Here is a 20512-nt window from a genome sequence, read left to right on the forward strand (position 1 = left end):
CAGCTTAAGTCGTCTCCCTTGCCCCTCTGCTCCATCACGTTACAGTAACTGCTGCGATCAAAGCCGTACGGGTTGCCCTTCTATCGGGAGGCAAATCTCGGGTTCACAGAACCTCATCAGACTCTTCAAACTCTCGGCGCCGAAGCCTTTGTCTCACAAACCAAGAACGCCAAAAACCCGCTCCATGCCCTGGACATGGCAGAGTCAGCCCTTGCTTTTGGTGCTGGATCTGTCGAGCATCGCATTGGACCTCGGCCAGTGCAGCGCCCCTTGGATTGGAAGAAGCAGCAGTTAATGAGGCAATAGCAAAAGGAGGCCAGCGTGCTCTGAGAGCTAGTTGGGTCCTGGGTATAAATAACGGTTCCTATGTACATGTCAATGCTCAGTATGAATGTATTCGGGCACAGGTTAAAAAGTGGTCTGCATGCACGCAATCTGCACGATAATGGAGATGTTTAAGGAAATCTTCAGCATCATTGTTATTTTTGCAAACACATGGAATGGCCCTTGGAAACACTGGTGGAAAAACTGAGGTCTGATAATCGTCTCACCAGCTGATGGAAGGGTGTGAGGGAAGCCGGGGTGCTAGTGATGTAAAGGCTGTTTGTTCAGTGTCACGTGGTGGCCGCAGGGCTGCATGGGACGCTCCATTCTAGGCTGGGTGTCTAGCTGTGAATTTCAAGGTCATAGAATCATAGGGTTCCCAGGGCTGGAAGAGACCTCAGGAGTCATCGAGTCCAGCCCCCTGCCCAAGGCAGGACCAGCCCCAACTCAATCACCCAGCCAGGGCTTTGTCCAGCCGGGACTTAAAAACCCCTAGGGATGGAGATTCCACCCCCTCCCTAGGGAACCCAGCCCAGCACTTCCCCACCCTTATAGGGAAATAGTTTTTCCTAATCTCCAAGTTAGACCTCCCCCACTGCAACTTGAGACCATTGCTCCTCATTCTGCCATCTCTCACTACTGTGAACAGCCTCTCTCCATCCTCTTTGGAACCTCCCTTCAGGGAGTTGCAGGCTGCTCTCAAATCCCCCCTCGCTCTTCTCTTCTGCAGACTAAACAGACCCAAATCCCTCAATCTTTCCTCACAGGTCATGTGCTCCAGCTTCTCATCATTTTGGTCACCCTCCGCTGGACCCTCTCCAATGCATCCACATCCTTTCTGTAGTGGGGGCCCCAGAATTCATCTCCCTTCGAGGTCAGCGGAAGGACTATCTCAAGCCCCACATCTCCAGCTTCTGGTGGCCAAGTTGGAACATTCTGGCCAAGGCTCACTCTGACATTAAAGGAAACAAACCATAAGCCATGGGAAACAATTAAGGCCCATGGCTGAACCTGAGCCATTCCTGAGCTGTTTTTCTAACCCACGTGCAGGATTGGTTTTCATTTGGTGTCCATGCTCCGCTCCTTTGAGGTGCGGCCCCTGACTGACAGACATCTCAGCACAGGGATCAGTCACAACGTGACGTACCAAGCACGACCGGTCAGGCTAGCCAGACAGGAGTACCCCTGATGTGCACAGTACAATTGTGTGCAGTAGATGGGTGACCTCGTTGCTGGGGAGTGGCTTCAATGAGAACTAACGAGACGGGAAGGAATAGCTCAGCTCAGAATTGCGAGACCCATCAAGCCAGGTTTCACAGCGTGGTCTGTTGGGCAGGACAGCCTCACCTCCACGTAAAAGTCCAGTGGCTGGAAATCAGGTTCCAATGTCTAATCAGTGCCTGGGATTGACGGAATTTCCATGGATATCCAGGGCACAGCCACATACAGCATGAGAGGACAAACTGGTTGCGTTTCTTCCATATCCCAATCCGGCGGAGAGCTCCCAGAGAGCTCAGTGCGAAAGGAGAAGGAAAGAAATCTGCTGCATCCTTCCAGTTGAATGATACCAGTTTAGGTAACAGCATGTTACCTCCTGAGATGGGAAGCAAGTCATCAGTCCTCAAAGAACTGAAGTAATAGACAGGACCTCCCTGCTCACCCCCCTCCTGATTCCATGTGGCTCTGCTCCTGTGTTAATGGATATTTTAAAGCTGGAATGAATCCAAGAGGGTGTAGTAGGTAGTTAAACATCCAGATGTATCAGTAATAATGATGCTCAGCTTGGGGAGGCGAAGCACTTGAATCAGAGGCATGGTTTCCATGGATGGCTACAAGATTATAAACATAAAATTTATAAGTGGAATGGGAACATTTGGTTTATTTTCTCTTCTCTCTACAATCACTGCAGTTTAAATTGAAAACAGTGAAGGGTAGCAGAGCCAGGCAACAACCTGAAGATTGTAAACAAAATAATTCATGTCTTACTGATGGGATATGGTCATATAATCAGTAAATTAATTTAGCCTACTCTAGTTTCACCATTAACTTTCTATTTTCTCATTTCATTGGCATTTCTCTGCCCAGTTTATGTCTCTCCTCAATGCATATTGTGCTATAAACCAGAAGCAAATTCTTGAAGGGTAAATAGAGAGGTAATGAGTCTACAAAAATGTTATTGAGGTACATTAACTCCTACTTACTATCTTTTAAACTTTTCTCCATCCAAGAGTCATTTTACGATTTGAACAGGTTCCAGTGTAAAAACAAGCCAGTATGTTTGTGACTTTGTGTCCTCTACACAGCACCACAAAATGCTCCAGAAACAAGATGTTTGTGAGTGAAAGGGGAAAGGAAGCTTTATAAGGTCAAATGCATAAAGTGGATGTGGGAGTAGGTGGAAGAATCACTCCAAATTGGTCTCCCCAAACCCTTCTCTCCTAGCTGCGGAGGGACGGGGCCAGAAGGAGCCCAGTAAAGCCTTTCATTTCAGAAAGGGGAGCTATGCAAAAACAAAGAAGTTAGTTAAACAGAAATTAAAAGGTGCAGTGAAATCCCAAAAGTGAAATCCCTGCAAGCTGCATGGAAGCTTTTCAAAGACACCATAAGAGAGGTTCAACTTAAATGTATACCCCAAATTAAACAAAAGCACAGTAAGAGAACCAAAAAAGTGCCACCGTGACTTAACAACCAAGTAAAAGAAGCAGTGAGAGATAAAAAGGCATCATTTAAAAAGTGGAAGTGAAATCCTCGTGAGAAAAATAGAAAGGAGCATAAACTCGGTCAAATGAAGTGGAAAAATAGACTTAGGAAGGCCAAAAAGGAGTTTGAAGAACAGCTAGGCAAAAGCTCAAAAAGTAATAGCAAAAAACCAAACAAACAAAAATTGAGTACATCAGAAGCAGGAGGCCTGCTACACAACTGGATGATCGAGATGCCAAAGGAGCACTCAAAGACGATAAGGTCATTGTGGAGAAATTAAATGAGTTCTTTTCATCGTTCTTCACAGCTGATGAAATGAGGGACAAACCCAAACCTCAGTCCTTCTTTTTAGGTGACAAATCTGAGGAATTATCCCTGATTGTGGTGTCATTAGAGGAGTCATTTGAAACAATTTGATAAACTAAACAGTAACACAGCACTGGGACTAGATGGCATTCACCCAAAGGTTCTGAAAGAACTCAAATGGGAAATTGCGGAACTATTAACTGTGGTTTGTAACCTGGCCTTTAAATCGGCTTCTGTGCCTCGTGGCCAGATCACTCCACGTGCTGCTGCTAGAAATGCAGGAGATTAGAAGAAGGAGAACATCATTGGTCCACTTGGCATCAGGCCAGTTTGCATGGGTTAAACCCCACAGACAAATAAATGGGAAAGGAGGGGTGGAAAGGCAGGTGTGGATGTGTGCATGCGTGTGCATGCGTGTGCATGCATGTGTGTGCATGCATGTTCATGGTACACAATGAAGACCCAAGTTTGCAAAAGGAGTATACATGTTAGTGGCAAGGATATTTTAACTGCTCGGCATGTTCACAACAAGCTGGGCTAATCTGATCAATGCTGCTCTGCGAGCCACATTTGGCATGGTGCTATATATAGTGTTCCTGGAGTTTTATTTAATAGGATGGTACATTTGATCCTAATGTGCCATCTCAAAAGTAATGAAGCAGAAAAGATCTTTATCTTCTGTGAAAGTTGCAGTTATTGGCAACCATTCAGAAAAAAATAAAAGTAATTGCACAATCTTCGGCGAGCTCGCGTTGCTAACTGATTTCAGCGCAAAGGTTGGGCGGTTTTCATTCTGAGTTAATCAGGCAATGGGCCGTATATGTGGCAAATACATCACTTTCAGCCGCTCTCCTGATATTGACAAATACAATTGCTGGGGCTGCGGCTCTGGTCCTTGAGCAAACGCGTCTGGGGCTGGGGCTTCTCCGTTGGGAGCAGAAGAGCAAGCAGCCCGAAGGAGAAGCAGAGAAATGTGGCGAGTGCTAAAAGCACCAACTGCGACAGGATGACGGTTCTGCTGCCCGACTGGCTGGTTTCTTCACAATGGACACTGCTGGCGAAGGAATTCCTGTGCCCGGGATCGCTCTAGACGTTCTAACTAGGCCAGGGGTGAGGAAGGCATGTTTAATGTATGCTAATGGCCTCCAGCGGAGAGTAGTTCAACGCAGCTCTTTCTGGGTGGGGCTAGGGGGACTGCCTGTGGTGCCCCTTGATTGTGCGTGGGGCCCTCCCGTGTGTGTACACCTGCCATGGGCAAGCAAACTGGATGGCTGTGTCTACATTGGCACCCTTTTTCGGAAATGCTTAAAACGGAACAGTTTTCCGTTATAAGTATTTCCGGAAAAAGAGCGTCTACATTGGCAGGATGCTTTTCTGGAAAAGCACTTTTTCCGGAAAAGCGTCCGTGACCAATGTAGACGTGCTTTTCCGGAAAAAAGCCCCAATCGTCATTTTCACGATCGGGGCTTTTTTGCGGAAAAGACTACTATGCTGTCTACACTAGCCCTTTTCCGGAATAGTTTTTCCGGAAAAGGACTTTTGCCCGAACAGGAGCAGCATAGTTTTTCCGGAAAAGCACTGACAATTTTACAGTAGATCATCATTGCTTTTCCGGAAAAGCAAGCAGCCAGTGTAGACAGCTTTCAAGTTATTTCGGAAAAGCGGCTGCTTTTCCGGAATAAGTGGCCCAGTGTAGACACAGCCGATGTGTGCATGGAGCCCTGGCCTTGGGAAAATCAGCCCCCAAGCATCCTTGTTTAAGCCTCCCCACCAGGGTGGTACGTGGCTCCCAGGGACGCCGGTGGGGTTAGACACATTGGCTTTGCTGCATCGCCTCTCCGCCCAGCTGTGAGCTGGACACAAAGCCGGATTGGCCAATGGGAAGTGTTTCTCTCTGCAGGTGGCGGCTCCAGGATCATCCTGGCTGTGCTTGTCCTTCACTTGTTGCTACGTCCCTGTGCAAGCTCTCGTACGCTCCTCGCTGGTGACACTCAGGAAGGCATGTTCAGACTGCACAGGGGCCCCCCTCAGCCCCTCCCCACCGCACATAGAGGGAGTTCAGCCCTCATCGGGGCCCATTCCTTATTTGAGACGAGGCGAGTGATAATTCTCCAGCACTCGGCCTCCAGCGGAGCCGGCTCCCCGCACAGAGCGGAGCCAGCACCCAGAGCACGGATCCCACCAGACAGAGTGCAGAGGTGGCAGCCTCGTCCTGTCGAAGAAAGGGCCTCTGGCGAAGGTAAGAACATCTGAATGGCCAGACGGGGTCAGAGCCAGGGTCCATCTAGCCCAGGGTCCTGTCTTTTGCAGTGGCCAATGCCTGGTGCTGCAGGGGAATGGACACAAGAGGGTGGGAAGAGGGGATGTTAGAAGCTACTGTGTTCATAGTCATGAGCAATGGGTGATGAGACTGTCCCCCAAGGCCACCAGTAAGGAGTCCAGCACCTCTGACTGCTCTTCCAGGAACACATCTAAACCCAGCTTGGGTTCCTCGGTCTGTGGGTGGCCCCGTTACAGAGGCCACCAACCCTTTGGGAACTGTGCTGAGGCCTGACTTCAAACCACAGGCACCACACGAGTCAAAATGCCAAATGGCGCATGGGCAGGTGAGCTGAGATCTGTTTGATGTGGGAGCCAGGACTGGGGGCCGGCCGGAATTCAACGCGTCTCAGTTCGTTTACAAAGTACTTCTGGTTTAGCCTCCCGGCTGCTCCCACGTGAAAAGGAAAATAAAGGCGACTCTGACTCTCGCTCTCTGCTGCTCACACTTGTTGACCTGCTGCCCAGGAGAGGGTTTCTCAGAGCATTCAGCCGGTCTGCCGGAAGAGGCCGTGTTCACAGGACAAAGGCCGCAGGAATATCACTTTCTTTCAACAATACCAAATGGAGCAACGTGACGAATGCTCATTCCCCACAGGCAGAAGGAACAGAGGCAGCCAGTGAACGTCTTCCAAATCAGTCAGATTCATAGGACTGTTGGGCTGGAAGAGACCTCTAGGAGTCACCTCCTCCAGCCCCCTGCCGAGGCAGAAACTAAACGAATTCTTTGCATTGGTCTTCTCAGCTGATATGAGAGAGATTTCCAAACCTGAGCTATTCTTTCTAAGTGACAAATCTGAGGAATCGTTCCCAGATTGAGGTGTCATTAGAGGAACTTTTGGAACAAATTGATAAACAAAACAGTAACAAGTGACAGGGACCCGGTGGCATTCACCCGAAAGAACTCAAATGTGAAACTGCAGAACTATTAATTGTGGTTTGTAACCTATCCTGTAAATCATCTTCTGGACTCTCTGAAATATAGAGTAGATAGCTGTTCCTTTCTCCACCTCTTCCCCCTGCAGGCCCAATAAGATCATAGCTGTCCCAGTCCCCATCTCTGGCTCCTTGCTGCCCCCCTGTGGTCATTCTACAGTGTAACTGTCCCTCTTGCTAAATCCCTCCCTTTGCATTTTGGGAGAAACAATGGAATTCCAGGCACATCCCATTGTCCTGGCACAACGGAATCCTGACCTTGCTTTTAGTTAGGAGAAGAGGAAGCTGTCTACCCAGTTTGGTGGTCCTAGCTCTTAGCTCCGTTTAGGAGGAGTTCTCCAACAAATGGACTCACAGCTGGACAGACAGACATGCGCATTTCTAAAATGTGTAGTAAGATGGAATCGCTCCCTTAGTCCTCTCATTTTCAAAAAGTCCCAGTATTTTTAATCTCTCCATACCCTTAATCCAGTGTTTCCCAAAGTGGGTTGTGGGCTCACTTTGAGAAAGCTGCTAACGGGATACAGTAATTCCTCACTTTACACATGCCTGCTTAACACGTTTCCGCGATAGCACGATTTTTTTTAGGGAACATTTTTCAAACAATACAACCCTGTCCCCGTAATAACACGATTTCCCCGAGGGCCGTCCGGTGGCTGGCAGCTGCGCAAGGCTTCCCTTGCCTCCCTGCAAAGCGGCAGAGGTTTCCTGCTCACAGCGCCGTTCCCCGGTGACCCCCTCTGGCTGGATGCCTTGCGTCCAGCCAGAGGGGGTCACCAGGGAACTGCGCGACGAGCGGCAAACCTCCGCTGCTTTGTAAGGAGGCAGAGGAAGTCCCGCGCAGCTGCCGGTGACCGGCCAGCTGGGGAAACCCAGCCGCTGCCTGCAAGCCCATTCCCCTGTCCTTCCTTTTCCTTCTCCAGAGCCAAACACCTTCCCTCCCTGCTATAACCCAGTCCCCTTTCTCCCCCAACCTTATGTCCCGGTCCCAGCTGCTAACAAGCGAAGGCTGGAGCTGGGAGCTCACGTGCACTTGAAACGCAACCCCCACCTTTTCCATTATTTTCAATGGGAAAATGGACCCCACATAACACGTTTTCACTTAGCACGATCATTTTCTGAAACGTATCTACTGTGTTAAATGAGGAATTACTGTACTCCACTGTTGGTTTATCTAAAGGCCCATAGCTACGGAGCTTTGCAGCTCCTATTGGCTCCGGTTCGCCATTTCCAGCCAAGGGGAGCTGTGGGAATGGCATCTATACATATGAAACGATGGGATCCAAATTATTTGTTACCACTCTGGAAAGATCTTGGAGTCATTGTGGATAGTTGTCTGAAAATATCCATTCTGTGTGCTGTGGCAGCCAAAAAAGCAAACAGAATGTTGGGAATCATTAAGAAAGGGGTAGATAATAAGACAGAAAATATCATATAGCCTCTATATAAATCCATGATACGCCCACATTTTGAAGACTGCACACAGATGTGGTTGCCTCATCTTAAAAAAAAAATAAAAATAAAAATCTTGGCAATGGAAAAGGTCCAGAAAAGGGCAACAAAAATTAAGGGCCACATTCCACATGAAGAGAGGTTAATAAAATTGACTTTTCAGCATGGAAAAAAGTAGAATAAGGAGGAGGGCTATGACAGAGGCCTATAAAGTCATGACTGGTGTGGAGAAAGTAAATATGAAAATGCTATTTATTGTTTGTAACACAAAAACTAGGGGTCACCAAATGAAATTAGTAGGGAACTGATTTCTAACAAACACAAGGAAGTATTCCTTCAGACCACACACAGCCAGCCTCTGGAACTCTTGCCCGAGGGAGGTGTGAAGGCCATTACAGCAGAGTTCAAAACGAGCTAGAGAAATTCATGGAGGATAGGTCCATGAATGACTATCCCTGGCCTCTGTTTGCCAGAAGCTTGGAATGGGCGACCGGGGAGGGATCACTTGATGATTCCCTGTTCTGTTCACTCCCTCTGGGGCACCTGGTATTGGCCACTGTGGGCAGACAGGATACTGGGCTAGATGGACCTTTGGTCTGACCCAGTCTGGCTGCTCTTATGTTCAAATTGATTGTTTAACAATTTGTCCCAGAATCTGTCCAGGTATCAAAGTTACACTGATGGTCCATAATTCCATGCGTCATCTATTTTCCCGTTTTTTAAGCTCAATACTGTGTTTGACCCTCTCCAGTCCTCTGGGACCTCACCTGTCCTCTATGATTTCTTGAAGCTAATCACTAATGGTTCTGAGATTGATTCAGCGAGTTCCTTCGGCACTGTGGGGGGAATTTCATCAAGCCATGACGACTTGAGTACATCCAACTTAACGAAATAGTCTTTAACCTGCTCTTGCTCTATTCTGGCTTGTTTTTCTCCCCATTTGTTAATATTGATGGTGTTAATTAATCTGATCACATTTACCCTTTTAGTGAAGACGTCAGCAATTAGTTCTCTTTCCCGCTAAATGGTGGACCTTCTTCCTTCATCTTTCTCTTGCTGGAGCTACGGAAGCTCTTATAGTTTTTCATGTCCCTTGCTAGATATAACTCATTTTGTGCCTTGGCCTCTTTGATTTCGTACCCTACAGGCTTATGCTATTCTTTTGTATTCAGCCTTAGCAATTTCCCTCATATGTCTAGGTCTCTGATAGGCTTAGTAGGATTTCTTTTTAATTTTCAGGTCATGAAAGTTCTCCTGATGAAGGCATATTGACCTCGTACCATTTTTCCCGTCTTTTTCTTCACATCGAGATAGTTTACTGCTGTGCCTTTAATATTACTTCTTTGAGAAACTGCCAGCTCCACTGAACTCTTTTTGCTTAGATTTCCCGCCTCCTCCACTCCCCCGCCCTCCCAAGACTCTACCTATCAGTTCTCTGGGTTTGTTAAAGTCTTTTACTCGCTCCTTCCCTTCCATAGGATGAGGCCTTCTCGAATTTCACGAGCACTTCCACCCAAATTGCCTTCCACCTTCCTATTCACAACCAATTCAGAATCAAAATGGCTGCTTCCATGTCCCAACCCCACGCCCTGTTACTTCCTCCAGCAGTGGCACCGGGAGGAAAGATAACATTTATAAAGGGGAGTGATTTGGAATCAGGAAGATGAACGTGAGAGGAAGTGCAGTCTAGCAGTGAGAGCAGGAGACCGGAGACCACTCACCTGGGTCTGCTCCTAGCTGTAACACTGGCTAACGGTGTGACCTTGGTGGACACAACTCTCGATTTGTTTGTGTTTTGTCTCCTCATTGGTAAAATCGGCGCAATGTTACTGGCAGAACCTCCCTCGTGGAAATGGTATTTTGCCTTTCGTTCCATTAGAGTCAATGGGGTTGTGTGAGTGTAGACAAAGCCAGACCCAGCCCTGTTGTGGGACTGATTAGTTATCTGGAAATAAAAAGTAAAACAATTCAATAATAAGAATGACAAAGACTGAGCTAGTTCCTGAGGGATCCAACAAAAAGGCAAGCTCTCCCCAGCCGCCTGCAAGTTCAAGATGTAATTCTAATATCTGCTACCCAGCTGAGAGCGCTTCCAAGCTGGGGTGTTACTTGCCTTCATTAGTCAGTGCTTCCAGAACCTTCCAGCAAAGACATCACCAAAAGATGAAGGACGGATTGTGCCCCACTGCAGCTTGCTAGACTTTCTTGTACAGCTCTGATGACCTTTTCATCAGATTGGGATTGGTCCTGCCTTGGGCAGGGGGCTGGACTTGATGACCTCCCAAGGTCTCTTTCAGCTCTATGGTTCTATGAATTCCTTCCCATCCCTTGGTGCTACACTCCTCAGACACCGGCAGGTTGCTGGGGCTAATGGCTTACCTTAGGCCAGGAGCTCTTTGGGGTAGGTATTATTGTTTTGTTCTGTCTTTGGGGCCACTAGGTTCTACCCCCATTCAAATAATGAATCATAATAACGTGGTCACTTTCTCAAGGTATTTCTATTACATTCATTTAGTCTGGCCTCATCAGCCGGCCCTGCCAGCCCCTTGCTCCTTTGTACCGCCCGTCTCGGTGTTTGCTCCCATGATGTGATCTCTTTCCAGAGGCGAGGAGACAGGGCAGGCAGAGTCCCAGCTGTGCACCAGGAGAGGGCCTAGCTTAGGTGGGGCTGGTTACAGTGGCTGGGCTTGTCGACAGCCTCCCAGGGAATTTCCCTCGGTGTGCCCGGGCCTCTGATCGCTCCACTCAGGATGTGAAACTGAACTGCTCCCCAGCTGCCCTTGAAGTCACCCCTTTGTCATGTAAATGTCACCCTGAGTCACCGGGAGGGGAGCGGCCGTACTGCAATGGTTGGGTTTCCTGTGTGCCGAGTGATCCTTAGATCGTTTTGCTGGCCAGCCACCTCCCTGGGCTCCTTCTGGGGTTGAGCTGAGGGGTTTAGGTGTGGGAGGGTGCAGGGGGGTGGGGGCTCTGGGTTCGAGGGGGGCTCAGGGCTCGGGCAGGAGGCTGGTGCTCAGGAACTAGGTGCAGGCCACCTCAGGCGACTCCTAGGCAGTGGTGCAGTGGGGGTGTTAATGCAGGCTTCCTGCTTCTCCCAGCACTGTGGGCCGTGATGTGCCCTGGAAGCGGCCAGAGGCAGGTCTGGCTGAGAGGTAGAGGCATGCGAGTAGCTCGGAGCCAGCTCTCTGGCAGGCACTGGCCCCCCAGTTTCCATGGCAGGTTCCTGGCCAGAGGGAGTACGGAGCTAGTTTCCAGGTCAGGGAAGTGCATGGCGTCCCAGACCCCCTCCCACCTAGGAGCCAGACCTGTTGCTGGCCACTTCTGGGACAGGCCGGAAGCTGCCTTAGCATCCACACTGGTCACCTAGGCTCCCTCCAGCAAGGCAACCCAGGGCCTGATGCCCACAGCCCAGTGCTGGTCACAACCTGTACTTAGGACACCAGTGTTCTAGCCAGCTCCCTGTGGTACAAACCTATTCAAACCCCGTCGGGCAGTTTGCCCATCCCACCACCTTGACTACACGGCCAATTTCAGCACCCTGACTTGATCAGAGCTCGCCTGGGTAGGTCTGCTCACACGAGACATTGCACCTCCGGCTCCGGTGCAGGCCTGGCCTTAGTCTGGCCTCTCCCATGAGCAGTAGCAGATGGAGCCCCAGGGATCAGTAGGAGAAGCCCTTCTCCTGTTCTCTCCTCAGGCACCTGGAACCCTCCGTGGGGTCTCATAGCCCTTTCTGTGTGCATGGGATTCAATGGAAATTCTGCCATTAGCTCATAGCAGCGCAGGAATGGGCCACGCATGTTTCCATATTAACAAACAAGGCATTTTTGACAGGGCGATGAACATGATCATTCGGGGGTTGGGCTTGGAAGGATGCTGGCTTGAGCACTTGAGTGGTAAAAACAGGTTCTTGTCTCCTTTGTACTCACTTCCACACGGCGGGCGGGGTGGGGAGCGGGGGGGAGCCAAGGCAGGTTATGCTCATGCCCAGGTTCCCGAGTACAGCTCGGCCCTGGATCGGAACTTGATTCAGAAACCTTGTGTTCTGGGCAGCCGGCCTCTACCTCTCTGCTCAGCTGCAGTCTCCGTGGGATTCGGTTGCATGGCTCGTCGTGCGTTCCCCAAATAATCTAGATGGGTTGCTGTGTGGATTTAATTTCTTTCCAGTCCCGGCTGCGACTGCCCAAGTCATTCCTCTTGCTGAGGAGAATGGTCAGCCCGTTTCATCCAAGTATTTGCTAGGAAGAACACCTCCAAACTGGGGAGGGATTTGCCTCCGGCAGGATGCTTCCAAGAGCTTTTGTGTTGACGCTCTCCATTTCCCGCCCTCGAGAAGCGGCTGCTACCTCAGCACCTCCGCAGCAAGCTCATGTTTTCAGAGGTACCTGATAGGCATGTAAGCGGCTAGTCAACGACTATCGACTAAGCTTATCGGATAGTTGACTATTGACTCGACTAGTCACTTTCCCCTCCCCCCTTGCTGCTTCTATCAGAGAGAGGCAGCAGGGGTGGGAGCAGGAGCTGGTGCTGGGGGGTAGCCTGCTTAAAAAGCTGTTCTCCCCCCCCCCACAGCACTATCTCCATGGGGGGGCAGGGGCAGCAGAGGCATTCCTGGCTTGTGCCTGGTCCCACCCGCTGCTCTTCAACCTTTTAAATGTATTCACAGCCGGGCGGCTCATCATATAATTAAAAGGCAGAGCCGCAGCAGGGTTAGCTGAGCCCGCTGGGGCTCTGCAGTTTTCCCCACTTACCAACTAATCGACTAGTTGATGGAAATTCCATCGATTAGTCGGGTAGCTGATTAAACGCCATTTAACATCCCTCGTACATGATAAGCAGCGATAGTGATAAAACTGCCTTTGGGACCGTTGCTTGGCAGAGCGTTAATCAGCCTGGGAGTGGGGATGGGGGGTAATTTTTCTATTTCCATTTTCAAGTATCCTTTTTAAAGCCAAGCTTGAACTGAACCAAAAGATTGTTCGGGTAACAAAATTAAGCACTGGCACAATTATTTCTCCTATGCGAACAGCCTGGCAGTGCTGAGCACTGGAGTGAACTGAACTGAACAACAAAAAGCCTGAAATCAGTGAAAGCCCTTTGGGCAGCAGCTTTTTAGGGTTGTTATTTTTCTCCCTGAAGCCTGTTTCTGTGATTCGTGGCAAAGGAGCCCTTCTCCCTCTTGAGCAGCATCATCGTCACCTGCAGGCCCTGCTTCCTCTCCTGGCTTGCGGTCCCCTTCCAGTGGGTCTGTCTGTCTGCCTGTCTGTCTGAGGCCCTTGGTTCATATTGAAGAATGACAGACAGGAGAAAGTCTATAGTCAGTAATAACTATTTCATCGGCATCCATGCTGTCACTTTATAAAGCATCATTCACCACCAGAAAACCCCTTTCCGAGATGCTCACAATACATAAAAGCATATAAATAAAATATAAATGATGAAAACAAGACATGTTAATTACATACACTGGAACAGGCACATCTAAAAAGCTTGGCTGTCAGATCCAATCTGAAGTTTGTGGATGATTTAGTGGGATTTTTATGGCGTGTGGAAGCAAGTTGGAATGAAAAAGAAGTCCCATCTAGAGTCGAAAGGGCTAGTACAGTTCATGTCTGGGCAGTAGGGCCCCAAAAAGGTCCTGGTCTGACGATCTACAAGGGCAAAGGAGAACACGATGCTACCAGATTAGACTCCAGAACGAAAAGGACAAGCCACAGGTTCAATTAAAGCCGGGAATAAGTGCTTCTAATCTCAGTGCAGGAGGGCAGAAGGAGCTGGCGGGAACACGTTCGGGGGAGCTGGGAGCGGGGCGCAGCAGAGGAACGGAAAGGAAAGCGAACGGCAGCACGGCTGGCAATATCAGTGCATGAATCAACATCTCCAGAGAAGCTCAGCAAGTGGTGGTGAGAACCACAGGAATACGGAGGCGGCAGACGCAGAGGCTGGCTGGGTGATTGAGACAGGGCCCGGGAGCTGTGACTCAGTGAGAACGCCCAGACCTCACAACGGAGGAAGGGCAGGCTGAGAGATGCAGCGGGCCCTGAAATGAGAGCCTGACCCGGTGACGTCCCAGGGCGTTGGCTCAGCCATGCCGACTTGCACAGGCGTCGCACTCCTCAGTGTGGGAAGAAAAGGGGACAAGGCAGGAGACGCCAACCTGCTCCCGCAGGGGACTCCAAGGACGGCTTTGCTCTCTGACTCGGCAGAGCAGACACGAAGGCAGGTGCCGCATCCTACGAGCCCGAGGCGGTAGCTCCGTATATTGACACGCCAAAAATGTTGTTACGAGGCACTTAGCACTACTGTACACAATGTGCCTGACACAAACCCACAAAAGTAGGGGGCTGCACAGTTAAGCCCCATAGCCATACACACTTTCTGCTCTTCCTCTTGGGGACACACCCTATGACTCTCACGGCTCCCATTCCCTGTGTCGTGGGGTTCGATTTATTTTAGATCCAAGGGAAACCAGGACGCTCCAGGGAAACTTAACCACTTTCTTATGTATTGCTGGCAAATGAAGCCGCAATTTAAATGATCACGGCTTCATTTACATTTACATGGCTGCCGCGCTGAGCCAACGAACAGCTGATCAGCTGTTTGTCGGCTCGCGCTCTAGTCTGGACGTTCCCCCTGTTGACATCAAAACCCTTTGTCGGCAGCCCCGTTATTCCTCGTGGGATGAGGTTTACCGGGGCTGCTGACAAAGGGCTTTGATGTCGACAGGGGGAACGTCCAGACTAGCACGCGAGCCGACAAACAGCTGATCAGCTGTTTGTCGGCTCAGCGCGGCAGCCATGTAAATGTAAATGAAGCCGCGATCATTTAAATCGCGGCTTCATTTGCCTTTGCCAAAAAACAAATCTACATGGCTCCGTCGATGGAGCCATGTAGTTTAGATGTACCCTTAGGGGCAGGGATTCACTCAAACACAGAGCCCTCAATGACTAGGGATGCTTTACTAATATTGCTAAGTTACTGCTATTACAAAGCGACGCGTTAGAACTCCAGTGCGGAGCAAAGCAGGTTGGAGTCACAGGGCTTGTGGCGTGCTTACGCCCCTTCTACTGCGGGAAGTCCTGTCCCCATTGTCCTCACTTCAAGGGCCACAGGGCACGTGGCTCCAGCTAGGGGAGGGCCGGGCATCCCCGAGGTCTGGGTCCCTGGTAAGACTTCATGTGCATGGGACCCACCAATGCCTTTGTGCCCCAGCTGTTTCCCGGGTGAGCGCGTATGGGCGTTCTTATCACTCTCATGAGCTGAGACTGAGGTCAAACTTATTTACCACTTAGTGGTTTCCCAGCTAAAGTGCATGGGTTAAAGCTGATAAGGGCCAGCTGGTGTTTCAGGTTCCAGGGCTGAAATATACGGCTGGGAATTTCCATCCTCAGCTCTCAGACTTGCGGACCCACTTACAGCTTATACTACACCCTGCAACCTTAACTCTCCCCCCTTCACCCTTTTGCACATGCCCCATTACCCACTTGTTTCTCTCCCAACACTCCGAGTTGTGGGTGTCTGGTGTAGCCTTTGGCTTTGGGGGAAGAGTCAGTTTTGTAAACGGTTGTGTGAAGAAGGGTTATTAAAAGGGGTGATAGAGAGCTGGAGTTCCCAGAAGGGCAGAGTTAAGGTTAGTAAGTGTAGTTGGCACAAGTGTGGCATGCAGTCAGTGGTGTTCAGTTGTACAGTGTATGTTGGTGAGTAGAGCCTCTGTACTCCTAGGTGGCTTTTCCTTCATTTTACGTTCATTTCGCAATGAACTTTTCTGTGTATTAATCTCCTAGGTTTTCTTAAAACTTAATTGTGGGGGTGAACCAGTATGGAGCAGAAGTGCAGCTGATGAGTGAATATTTTATTTGCCAGCTGCCGTAACGGTTCTCTGCTCTCAGAGCAAATCTGACCAAAAAGCCTTGTGTCTCGGGGGAATGTCCAATATGCGCCCTGCCCCAACTGGGTGGGCGTGCCCCTTTCCTCACCAATCAGGCCTCCAAAAGCCCCCCTCCAAGCAGCCTATCCGATCCGTGGGCATCCCTCCCAATCAATCGGTTTGTGCACACCCACCTCTATCCCTCCCCATCAGTCAGAATTGGGTGCACGGCCTGTCACATTTCAGTTGTAACATGAACAACTAAGCATGATCCTGAATGCAGCTTTGCGTAGTTAGACGGTGTTTGGAAACAGCTCTCCGCCAACAACGGAAAGGAAACGTTCCACCCAGAGCCCAGGTCTAAATGCTATCTAATAAAAGTGTATGGAAAGGTACCTACCAAAAAGAGCACAGAAAATAAGCAAGCATAACCACTAACACAGATAACCCTCCCACTTCCAGCAAAATCAGGAACGTCTCCTTTTCAGGCCAATTTTAGAATCCAACCATAACCTGGGAGTCGCTCCCCGGCACTTCCCTGTTAAGTAAATGACACCTTGATTGGGTCCTTGCAGAGCACACATGCTACCACTTGCCAGTGGCGGAGAAGAAATTGAAAAAGAAATCTAGTGGCTCCTCTAGAAAAACACAGTACAGGCCGAATGCTAGAAATACGCTGTCCCAGATTCAGCAATTTATAATTAATTCAAGAGATCATAAAAGAATGAACTGCTCTTTGGAATTAAAAGCAGCTTTCCTGTCTAGATGGAATAAAAACCAAAATGACTGAAGCTGGCATAATGCGAGATTTTGGTTATTACCGCCAGTAAATTCATGTCGGTATTGGGGCAGTATCTCCCCAGATCAGAACTCAATGAGTAAGTTAAAGGGAAGTGAAATTTCAGCTTTAAGGATGCTATTAATATTAGAGTAATATTTTTATTTCTAACATGCACCCTGTTGTGCATTTCAAGGCCTATGTACGTATTTAATAACACGCCCATGTGTTTGCTGTAAACTGTGGGTAAATATATCTGCATATGCAAATAAGAAAGGTAGATGCACACTCTATCAGCATCACTGAGATGGTACTGTTGTCTAGTTACTGTTTACCAGCCAGTTTTTCCTAGTGCTCTAAAATCCACAAGCATGCTTGCATTGCCTTGACATTTGGGGTGCCTCATCAGGACTGGGGATATAGCGAGTGGTCTGGGTTTGGGAACATTTCAACAAGAGGTTTGAAAATACAGCCCTCATCCAATATTGTTATGTTCCCAGTGCCGCCCCCCCAAAAACATAACCGCTCGTGCAGGAAGGCTGCAATGCAACACGATGGAATTCCTTAGAATTCAGAGCAATATCACACAAGAACCCAAAAGCAAGGGAGACAGAGCAGGCTGCTCCCAGAGGCAGCGGAGCCCAACTCACCCCACCTCACCCTGGGCGCAGAGTTCTAACTCTGATCTCCGCTCCCCTACCCAGTCCAGGGTCTGCAAGAAGGACCCAGAAATCCCCTGAGACTGTAAAGTGGCAGAACACAGTGGTAGCCTGGTTTTCAATACACCATAAACACCACGTGGTATCACAACGGTACTGATCTTACTGCATTCTTGTGCCAGCAATGGAGGCTCAAATTATGGTTCTGATCCTCCCCAGGCCGATAGCAGCCAGCTGATTGATCTCAGCTGGGCGGGGCCAGTAGGTACCTTAACTCTGCATTTCCTGGCTTCCAGCAGTTTAAGGTTCCCCCATTTTCCATGTTCTGGAAGAGCACGAGGCAGCGCTGGACTCTCTCAGCCCTACGTTAAAGAAATGGTTTGGGCGGATAATAAATATTGATGTCAACAACCGCGGCAGGTGTTCAACACCGCTGAGGCGCTCAAAAGTGGATGACCAAACTAGCAGGCAACTTTCAGAAATGCGGGGCCTCGCGACTGATACTTGCAGGTTTTTCAGGCACCAACATGCAGATGCAATTATTTGTGGGCACAAAAGCAGCGGGCATCACTGTGACTATCGGCATGTGCCGGACGTGGGGATAAACATGCGATGGAAGGAGGGTTAGAGCTCACTGGTGTGGTGCCAGACAGCCCCTGTCTCAGCCACTGGAGGTGACTTTGACAAACTAGCCACTCCCTCAGTTTGCCAAAGATCACCCAGCAGCCAACAGTCCCTCCCCGGGCAGGTCTATCCAGAGCCACGTAGCTCGAAATAAGTGATGCAATTCAAGGTAGGCAAATGGTATTACTTATTTCAAGGCAGTCTATTTTGAAATTTGGCGCTGTCTACACAACACCAAATTTTGAAATTGAACACTATTTCCACAAGACCTTTAATCCTCGAGGAACGAGGTTTACCAGGACATCAGGATAGCAAGCCTGTTATTTCAAGTATATTTCAAAATAATAGGCTTGTTGCTCAGAGGTGGAAAATGCTATTTTGGGATACCGGACATATCTAGAAATAGCACCACTGTCTAGACCAGTGTTTCTCAACCTTTTTTTTATAAAGTTCCCTTTAAAAAAAATTATAAGTACCCCAAGTATCTACGGTTTTCAGACTCACAATTTTTTTCTACCATCGCAACACATTTGTTTAAACAACTTAAGTGTAGCTGCGTAGGTGATGAAATTTTTGGGTGCAAAAAGTACAAAACTAATAAAGAGCTGTAAAACTTAGAACAAAAATTCAGTTTTCTCCAAATTTCAGTTGTATTGACATAACCCGCAGACATCTCTCGAGTACCCCTAAGGGTACTTGTACCACTGCTTGAGACACACTGGTCTAGACGCACCTCTAGCGAACAGCCCAAATGAACTGGTGGCTTGCCTCCGAAGGCCTTTCCTCTGCTGTTAGCTGCACTGCCAAAAGAAACCGCGACAGAAGAGGACTGAGAGATGGCCGGAGCACACACAGGCTGCACACTCTGTCTGAGCCTGAGGAGAGTCCATCCCGGAGGCGGGCAGGCAAAGGCTCAGGAAGCGGCAATCGGTCCAGCCCTCCATGAAGGCTGGCGGAGTTAAGGGAGGAAGTGGTTCAGGCACAGGCCTGGTATCCAGGGAACCTGCCTTCTAACCCCAGCTCTTCTTTTGTGTCCTGTGTGGCCATGGGAAAGTCCCAATGTGCCCCATTTTCCCAGGTCTCACTCATATGAGCCGTCAGCTCTCGTCATCCTTTGTTGTTAAAGAGCAAAGCAAGGCAGACTCCTCAGCTCGATGTACAGACGTGGGAACGAAGGGACAGAAATGTGAACGGCCTGGTCTCAAGTCAGAGCCAGGAGCAGTGGTGAGCAACCTGCAGCCCGTTGGGGCTCTATGCGTGGCCCACAAGACATTTTGTTATGGTTGTCCATGTGCAGGGTTGCCGCATTCCGTTGGTTTTCGTCCACGTCTTTTTCTCCTACCAGTATCACTACAGTGACATGCATGTAAAGCAAGGACACGTGAAGTGAGGTCCATGCTGATCACACACAATCGCTGACTGAGAGCCGGGCGCTCCCTCGACATCCAATCAAAGCGCTGCTATGGTTCAGTTGGCACAGCCTGCAAATCCTAGGCACACAAATGCAGCGAGCAAAACTTCCCTAACTCAGGAAACCGTCTTGATTGCAACCGTCTTGTGGTCCCCCTGAGCCGAAGGGCCACTCATGTGACTCACTCACTAGCCTAGCTTGCCCATCACTGGCCAGGAGAAAGCCCCTCTCCGGAGTCACAGTGGTGACCGTGTATTACCATGTCTGAAATGTGTGAAAAATGGAATGTTCTTGTACTCCGGACAGCACTCTGCTGGGTGGCCTTTCCCCAGGAGCTGGGTGGCTGGTGGGCGTGGTTTGAAAGAGGCAGGGGAACGGAAAATGAAAGTGTTCTTATCTTACTGCTGTCTGGGCTGGAAGAAGATATAGACAAGGACGTGGAACAGCTTTGGCTGCACTTAACTACTGTTGAATTTAAAGATTTTGCCTCGTCCATAGAGATACTCCGGCTACTATAAAATACGGTGTGCTTTTTACACTAGCAGGCTCTGGCCCGTAGATCTGACGGTTTATGCTAGGAGCTGCACACAAGCATGGCAGCACAAAGCTAGTCCATCTGCAGCCCTTGCTGCCTCCATTTTCACTTCTGACAAATAATGGTCTGAAAACCAACTGAACAACCAACCACTTCAGATGGTACCAAATCTTCCAAGCCCTGCGTAGTTACATCAGCCTCGTTTTTACACGATATCAGTCGACAATGGAGGATCACACTGCTCCAGCAAAATTTCAGCCAGCGTTTCATTTCAAATACGTCTTCTTTGAAATATAGGAAGAGAAGCCAAGTAAAATCCCATGGAATGTCGAAGGACATAGGGCATAGGCCTAAAATTGCAGTGGATGGGCCACTTGCACAGAAAAACCCAGGAATTTGTGCCTGTTAAGTGTATTTTGAAACACGGCCCTAACGATGGCATCTCTAGGGTCTGCCACATGTGTTAGGGTCTCCACCCTGCCCTGGGCAGTGCAGGCTAAATGAGGACAATTAACCTGACAGGCGGCACTGGCCTGGCGCAGAGCCAGGCATTGAAAGGCTGACAGATGAGGGAGCTCGGCTGAGAAGGAACAGGCAGGGC

This window comes from Pelodiscus sinensis, chromosome 18 (assembly GCF_049634645.1).
Source record: "Pelodiscus sinensis isolate JC-2024 chromosome 18, ASM4963464v1, whole genome shotgun sequence".
Classification (NCBI taxonomy): domain Eukaryota; kingdom Metazoa; phylum Chordata; order Testudines; family Trionychidae; genus Pelodiscus; species Pelodiscus sinensis.